Raw genomic sequence first — 8,572 nt, 5'->3', positions numbered from 1 at the left:
GTTTAAAAATGTACTTATCCCCATGCATACAAAAGAAATCCTCCAAAAGCAAATGTGCCCATGACAATTGTTACTGGTAAGATTACCGAGGACTTTTAAAAAGAATTTCCTTATTTGCAAACTTTACAGTAAACTTTTTTTTTTTTTTTTTTTTTACATATTAGAACTCAATGAAGAATTATTTAAAAGAGAGGAAAGACAGTGCAGGGCTGGGGGTCCTGGAGGGTGGCGGCAGGTCGTCCTAACTAGCAGGCTGAAAGGTGCTGGAGGGGATGCCTTCACTCAGAGGAAGGTCACAGCCACCTGCCTTGGAACACGTACCTGTTCATCTTTTCATAATGTTAGTATTCATTTTGCTATCTTCCTATTGCCATTTCCAAACAGCATCAGTATGTTTTTGTTAAATATGAACATTTAAAACATATCATAAGTATCTGTAAGCCTATTTGGGCATGTCTTCATTTCATGCCCGCACTGCACCATAATAAGTACCACACAAAGCCAGAGGATGACACTTCCTCCAGAGGCCTCACTGCACATGGAGAGGTTAGCCCTGGCATTAAGGGTCCTTGGAATCTCTCAGCAGTCATAGTCAGTAAGATGCACCAAGGGCAGCTGAGTCAATCTCCTTTTTGTAACAACAGGCCGTTCCTGCAGTTCTCAGTGCTGCCAACCTGGGCATACTGAGGAGCCTCAACCAATACTGGCTCTCAGGGTACTTTCCTTTTTAAAAGAAGTTCAACTTTTGCTATTCTTATGCCCCATAACTTTTAATTTTTACAAGATCAGCCATGCCCACTCACTGAATTCTATTACCCACACCGCTGGAAATTCACAAAGACTGAATTCAGATCTATGCATAAGGATGCAAATGGTTAGCAATAATTGCTGGCACTGCCATCAACACCTCCTGTCGATCTCACCTGATCTGAGGATAAATGAAGGCAAAGAATGTGGCCCCAGCCCCTGGATTGGAGTGGCGGCAAGGAGGGTGGCAAGCTGTCTTCAGCAGTCGGCCTCACCTCTCTGCTCCTGTATCAACAAGTGCCATTTCATTCCCACTTCCAATCCCCAACATTTATACCCCGTGAATCAATTCTTCTTCAGCATGCCAGTTGCTGGAGACAGCACCATTTACATACAGGCATCTACAGCAGTTATCTTCCAGGGTGGAAGCAAGAGTTTTGTAATCATAAAAAACAGGATGAGAAACAAGGAGTTCTGAAAAGAAGAGAAGGCGGTTATAGAGGTGCTGGGGTAAAAAGCAAAGCAAAGGGGTAAGATAGGAAAGGAGGCCTGGATTGTTTCCGGGGCATCCAGGGAAAGGAGTTGCAAGCAGAAAGAGGACCCTGGATTCTGCACACAGCAGTGCCCCATCTTGGCGGTGCCATGAGCACAGACAGAAGGTTTACTAGGTGGGTGGCACAGTGACTTCTTCCCAGCACTCCACCCGTTTGTCAGTAGTGTACACATGGAGGGGTCACCAAGATACAACGGCACAGGCAAACAAGACACAGTTGCAAGGATGGCAACCAGTCCCGCAGCTCATGGGAAGGAAAGAATCTTTCAGGTCATGATCCCCCACCATTTGTGTTGGTCCCTCTGGCTAGTCCCAGTTCAGCCCTCATCTCCCCTTCTCAAGCAAACAGGCCCAGGTGAGTAGAACAAGCCTCCCTTGCTGCTCCCTTTGAAACAAGCACCTTCCTTCTCAGCACAGAGGCTGGCAGTGGCTTCCATTCTACGCCCAAAGTTTGTCTCCTGTAAGCAAAACCTTACACCCTAAGAGGTAACACAGAACAGCAGTGCAAGGACAGAACAGTCCCACCCAGGACACAGAGGCACTTTGCAAGCCAAGATGTATCCTCCAGATTCCACGTGATTCTGCTCACACCTTTGCACAGCCTCTGCTTGCTTACTGTAGCATGCACACAGGGAAGCCCAGACGTTTTAGTCACTCACCAAAAGGAAAAACACAAGGCAAATTCTTTAGTGAGGTAAGAATTACGCATACACTTAGACCCAAATCCCAGGCACATTCCATCTTCCCAAAGACTATGGAATATGCATATTATGTGTCCATTTCTGTTTTTATTCAGGCTTTCCCCTAACCAAACAAAAATAAGTACCACTTAGAACTCTAACCAGGTAATGTTTTAAAATATTATGGCAAAGTACTCCCCACCTACACACCCACCTTCATTGGCTTGAGTGGTTTCATCACATTTCAAACCAATGATTACCAACTCTCAACAGAGAGCAGATCCCATCCCCACTCAGCAGTCTGCAGACCACTTGGGATAATACCAGTTCTATCTGTGGTTACCATGCTCTCCTACATGGCCTTAATTACTTGGAGCTAGCAAATCTAGACCTAAATCTACAATATGAAGATACATCCAAAGTCGTTATGAAGGCAATGTGATAGGGGTCGAGAAATGTAACATAGCAATACAACAATTCTAATGAGTTTAGAACTCAAACCTTTATTTGTGCTGTAAAGGGGAAGAAAAGTGATTAGTAATTACGTACATGAAGTAACAGAATTAGTTCTTACCATACAGAGCAACATACCAGTACTTTCAACCATGTACTTTTACAGTTTCAATTTCACAACAGCATACCCGAGACTACTTCCCCATACATGCATGACTAATACACTCTAAATCCCAACGACAGTAATTGTTTGCATCATCCCCAAGTCATTGGTTAAGAACTGAACTACCATGTCAACATATTTTTAAACATTTAAAAAATGGAACCCAGAAGACAGAAAGATCCCAAGGATAAAAATAGCCATGATTTTTAAAATTTCAAGTGAAATTTAAAGGGAAGAAGGAAATGATAAAAAGCCATTGGTATTACTTTACCAATTCAGTAGATGCAGCTCAGAACCAAGCAGGGTTTTCAGATCACACATGTAGTAAATGCACCTCGCCCACTCTCTCCCCACAATCCCCATCCCCTTCCCTTTTTAGCTCTTGTTTTCCAAACTGATTTTAGGTGATAGTTTCCCCTCTAGTCTTGGATCATTTAAAAAGCACATTCAAATTAAAAATACAATAAATTATTCATTCTAACCTTAGCAAAGGTACATGGATTCTGTCTGCTACCAAATATTAATTTTACAGTGACCACAAAAGGTTATTTGGTTGTTACAAAGACTACGATTTGAAGATACTAGATAGGCAAAAATTTTGCCATTATTAATATCGACCAAACACAGAAAAGACAACAGATGTGTTTCTAAGGCACGATTTACATACTAAATTCCCTTGAAATTCAATGCAATTTCACTTCGCTCATGATTTTCAATCACAAGACATCTGTGACAAATGAGGAACAAATCCAGAAGAGCCCATCTAATCTCGTCTTAAGTGGTCCCTTAAATACGTTAAAAGCCCATAATATAGGCATTTACAAGGCTTTTCTAAGACTTCCAGCTCCTGAAAAAATCACACCTTCACAGTTTCAAATCAACCACCTAAGTTGCTAAGGGGCAGCGAAGGAGCGAAGGATGCTGATCTGCTGTGTATGCAAGTCTGACACCCATCTTTCAAGTGACTAATTCACTTGATAACACCCACACCCCAAACAAAACAACCCTCTGAAACAGGCTGTCTTGGCCACCAGGAGGAAGCTGGTAAAGACATTTCCCCTGCCTGTGAGATGGCATCACACACCCCTCCCTTTGGTTCTCGGAAAACTGGTGACTCTGTGTCATCTGTTTTCAGTTACACTTCTTCAGTCTTCCCCACCTTGTAGCAAAGCAAAACAATTTTTGTTAGTTTGTCTGTTTGCACTTAAAGTTCTAAGCACTTTGGAAAGTTTCTAAGCAACTTCTCACTTCCGAGCAACAACTTAACCAACACTAACAACTTACTATTATTAATTAGTATTTTCTTGGCTCACCCACGCACTAAATTCCCCAAAGCCCCAGAGAATTCCCTTCAACCTGCATTTCCTACCACCCCCACCACCCACACTGTATCTCTAACCAACCCTCTCCCCTTCTTCACCCTCATCCCTCCCAGTACCAGTGCCAAGCTGCATACCCCCATCCCCCACACTGCAACGCCCACGGGACCAGTGCCAAGCTGTCCCCTTCTCCCCGTCCCCCACAACTCCCACCTCAGGGTTCTCTTACTAGAATGCCAAGAAAGTATTATGAAATCTAACGAAGTAAAGTTCAAGTTTAAAAAAACGAAGCAAGAACAAAAGAGCACTGCCGGTGTACCCACCATTCCCTTCTCCTAGTAATCTGCAATGCAATCACAGTGCCCAAACTAGACCTGCCATTTCTCACACACAGATTTAGGAATGACCAACTTGTACCCTCCCAGAGTTTAGCACAACACAATGACACCCTTAATTTGACAATCTGCTTCCTCTAATATATCCCCAGTCTAAGGCATTTAAAATTAAACAGCTTTTCAACGCCCCAAGTTATTTCATCAGGCTAAGAACTTCTCCGAGCAACGCACAAGAAGGCAGGCAAACAGGTGGGTAGGTGAGAAGTCACGGGGCTCCATCTGCAAGCTCCATCTACAAGGCATTAATCTGCGTTGTGGCATCAACGTTAAAATGTTCTACAGCTTAGGGATCTTCTTGAAGCAAGGTTCCAGGCACAAAACTAGTATGACCGGAGGCTCAATTTAGAAGATGCAGCATCTGAAAACCTTTACCCCAGGAAAGGAGGGGTGCCTGCTGGCATTCATGGGCTCTGGAACAAGCATTTATTCAAAGCTGATGGCCCCTCAAGCCGGATGCATCTGCTGTGGACTTTTTAAGATTGCCCCCCATAAGCTCATCTGAAAACTTTAAATGGTAGCCTCCTGAATACAGGGCTTCCTGAGCAAGGCCTGGAAACAGAACATTGGAGAACTTCCTCCTCCTAAGCCTCTGGAAATTCAATCTGCAGGCATCAATTGAGGCGGGCTCTCTCCTCCAGGGTCTCCCCTCCTGCACTGCTAGGACTCACACTGGCCAGGGGCTCCATGTCTCCCGGTTCCATCTGCTCGCCATGAGGAACACTATAGTAACAAACCACGGTCCATGAAGCATTTTTGTAACTTTCAGCTGGATGGCTGCAGGCCCACCCAAGGGTGCACATTCACTCCCCACCCTCTCTGCAGGCAAGCAACAGCGATCCGCCCCACCCCAGCCTCAGCGGGAAGGCCTCTCTTCCTCCACCATTACCAACAATACCGACTCCAACAGCCACTCGGCTACTGTCCCGGGCTTACCAGATGACCAGGTAATGTTTTAAGTGAATGGATAAGTTAAAGGGAGGAAGAAGGGGTGGAGTGAGCTCACAAGAAGAGTTTAGCGCCAAACCTAGAGAAAAGTCCAAAAGGAGCACTGCCACCTGGAAAATAAAGCGTTGGTCAATGTTGTCCCCAACACCCGAGCAGCATGCCTCGCAGTCCCCGCCTGTCAAACATGCTAGGTGCCGCACCAGTCACCGGTGAGGATGGCGCCTTAACTCCACATCACTCCTCAGACCACCCCTCACCTCCGCCCAGGGGCCTGGCTTCGCACCCAGACCTGGACGCTCCACCAGGCTGGGCCCGGCCTGGGCCCTGTCCCAGGCCGAGCGAAAATTACATACCACCCTGGGCCAGAGCGGTCAGCCCCGTCGAGCTAAGTTCAGTTCCACAAGACCAGGCCTCATCCCCAGGCGGGCTCACAGCCCTTGGTCTGGAAAAAAACGGGCTGCTGGCATGGACAAGTTGAAGCTTAGCCCTCCCGGCCCTCCTGCAGCCCTGTACCCACTGCCTGCCTTCCTGATCATTTCCAGGGCTGCAGCGGCCTATTCCTCCTGACTCCTCCACCCCTTCTACCTCTCCCTGCCTTCCTCCTTCCACACAGACCAGCGCACCCGGGCTCGCTCAGCCATGCAAGAGCGGCGCCCTCCCAGAGGTCAAGTTCCCCCACCACCAGGCAGTAGGGACAGCATGGCTGTTCTCCCTGGGGGCCCCTGCGGATATTTTCCATGCAGCCTGCCCCACTGTGGTCCCCCTAGACCTAGTCTCCTTGCCAAGCTTCCTTCTCGCACCCCCCAGCCCGCCCCCTAGTCTCATCTAACTCAGTCATCTCTCCCTGTCTGTCCCCTGAAGCCCTGAGCTAGCCACTTCCTCCCCCACAACTACACCCAGGCGCGCATCCCTCCCTGTCGCTAACTCCTGCTGGACCGGCCACAACTTTTGCTTTTATAGCCCTGGCCGCGTCACCGGGGTCATTGCTCAACGGGACGATTCCTCCACGGCCACCGGAAAAAAAGTCCCTCCCCGATCGTGCCCGGAGAGACTCCCGGGCGGTGCATGGTCTCCCAGGCGGCCCCCACGCAAGGACCCCAGTGTATCTCCGCTTCTCTTTAACAGTGCTTTTTGGGATCGCGGACAGCGCTCAAGGTGACATTTGGGAGGCGAATGCCATGAGGAAGAAGACCCCTTTTCTTCCCGGGTGTTGTTGGGGACGGGCGGGGGACGCGCGGGGGACGCGCTACCCCGAGACGGGCTGGAGGCGTGGCGGGCGGGGGCGCCCTCTTGAGTGGGCGACGGGAGCCGCCGGGGTCGCTTGAGGTCACCACGCCCCGCAGAGGCCCGAAAGAAGGGCTGGCAGGACACCTGGAAAATTCCAGGCGGCGGCGGAGGGATCTCTGCAGAGGGCGCGTCCCGCCGGGAGGCGCGCGTGACTTTCGGGCGGTGGTTCCGAGTCGGGCTCTGCCGATGACGTCAGCGCCCGGGCGCGGGTTGGGGGCGGGGCGGCCTAGAAGGCCCGCGGGGTCCTGCGAGGGGACATGGAACGCTCCGCACCCCAACAGGCGGTTTCTCTGGCCAGGAAGCCCTGCTGCGGGTTGATAGCGTCCAGGAGCTAGTGGGTGACAACATGGAGCCCCGTGGAGCCGCGCGGGCGCTTCAGGGGTAGGCATCGTGGTTTTGACTCTTCCCAGGGGCCTGGCGAGGGGACGTGTTTCCTGAGAATGCGCATCCCTGCCGGGGTAGAACATTCAAGAAGTGTGTTCAGGATGGATTAAGTGGGAAGACGCCGTTGCAAAATAATGTAAAACCAAGATATTGTGCGGAAAGCAGTATCTGTCATAGCCGAGAGACAGGCTGTCGGCTCATTTTACATTTGGGTGGGGGTGGGGAGAAAGGTGATTTTTATTTATTTATTTATTTTTTATTTGCTGCATTTGCAAGCAGGCATCCCCAGCCTGGCTCTTCTGGAAGCAAACCCGGTGAACTCCTGAGCCCTCCAGCAAGGCGGGCAGGGCCCGAATGTCTGGAGAGGACTTTGGACCGTGTAGCGGGCACCTCCCTTGCTAGGGGGTGCAGGGTGATGAGGAAGCTCTGGCCCCTGAGGTAGAGGATAAAAAAGGACCCCGGTTCAAGTAACCAGAATGGAAAATGGCATCTGACAGGAACTCCTGCCAGGAACCTCTCCCTGGTTAACACCCACACCCCATACAAAACAACCCCTTAAAAACAGGCCCCCTTGGCAACCGAGAGGAAGCTGGTGAAGACATTTCGCCTGCGTCTGTGAGGTGGCATCAGCAGGCAGGGCTGGGCCTGACATGCACCCCTCCCTGTGCTTCTCGGAAAACTGGTGACTGTGTGTCATCTGACCTTCAGCACAGAAGGTGGTGATGTGGCAAGCCCAGGCTTGCTCCCTGGCGGCTGCTTAGCCCTGTGTCTCTGCCAGGGGAAGATTCCGGCAGTGCGGCCTCCTCCAGGATCTGCCCCATCAGTCTCGTCCTGACTATATCTCCAGGGGTGGGTTGGGGTGGGGTGATTTGGCCTGAAAGAACCGTGTGGAAAGAGGGAATTGTCTGTCAAAATGTTCTAGAAAGCTGGGCAGCTTATGAAACCAATGGAGTGACTCTTCGCTGCTGCTTCACAGTACTGGGCAGTGGAGTCAGCCAGCCCTTTCTTTATCTCACCAGGCATCTGAGAGGTGGGTCGTCCCCGCTGTAATGCTGTTTCCGGGCCCCAGTTGATGTCTTAACTTGCTTTTCTCTATCTCAGGTCTCAAAATCTCTCTAATTCACACACATCATTCCCAAATCCCAGAAACAAACTATGGTAGATTTTATTTTTCAAAAAAGAGTGGGATCCATTCGCTTTTGAAGGCCAAGGTGGGAGGATTGCTTAGAGGCCAGGAGTTCGAGACCAGCCTGGGAAACACAGCAAGACCCTGTCTCTACAAAAAATGAAAAAAAAAAAAAAAAAAAAAAAAAAAAGCTAGGTGCACATGACTGCCTGTAGTCTCAGCTACTGGGGAGACTGAGGCAGCAGGATCCCTTGAGCCTAGGAGTTTGAGGCTGCAGTGAGCTATGATTGTGCCACTGCACTCCAGGCTGGCCAACAAGAGTGAGACCCCTTCTAATATATATATATATAGAGATTTTTTTTTTTAAGTAGGGAGAATTACTGACATACAAAACATAGGATTCTGTAAAGCATAGGCTTCCCTGTCACAAAGGGAACCAAGTCTCCTTTGTGCCCTTGTGTCTGGAGCTGCCTTTGCCACCCTGGGTTTTCAAGGACAAAAGGGCACTGTTTCAGAGGGT

At 49.3% G+C, this 8,572-nt stretch overlaps 1 long non-coding RNA gene across 1 annotated transcript; it reads right to left on the bottom strand.

Annotated features, from left to right (window-relative positions):
- Positions 1 to 2,463: 2,463 nt before the first annotated feature.
- LOC101145367 (uncharacterized) lies at positions 2,464 to 8,189 on the bottom strand. Its single transcript, XR_008669414.2, has 2 exons — positions 7,629 to 8,189; positions 2,464 to 7,359 (listed from the first exon to the last, which is right to left on the bottom strand). It is a non-coding gene; the product is annotated as an uncharacterized lncRNA (long non-coding RNA).
- Between the last annotated feature and the right edge of the window lie 383 nt (positions 8,190 to 8,572).

Source organism: Gorilla gorilla, chromosome 9 (assembly GCF_029281585.2).
Source record: "Gorilla gorilla gorilla isolate KB3781 chromosome 9, NHGRI_mGorGor1-v2.1_pri, whole genome shotgun sequence".
Classification (NCBI taxonomy): Eukaryota; Metazoa; Chordata; class Mammalia; order Primates; family Hominidae; genus Gorilla; species Gorilla gorilla.
This window is presented reverse-complemented; position numbering and strand designations above follow the sequence as displayed.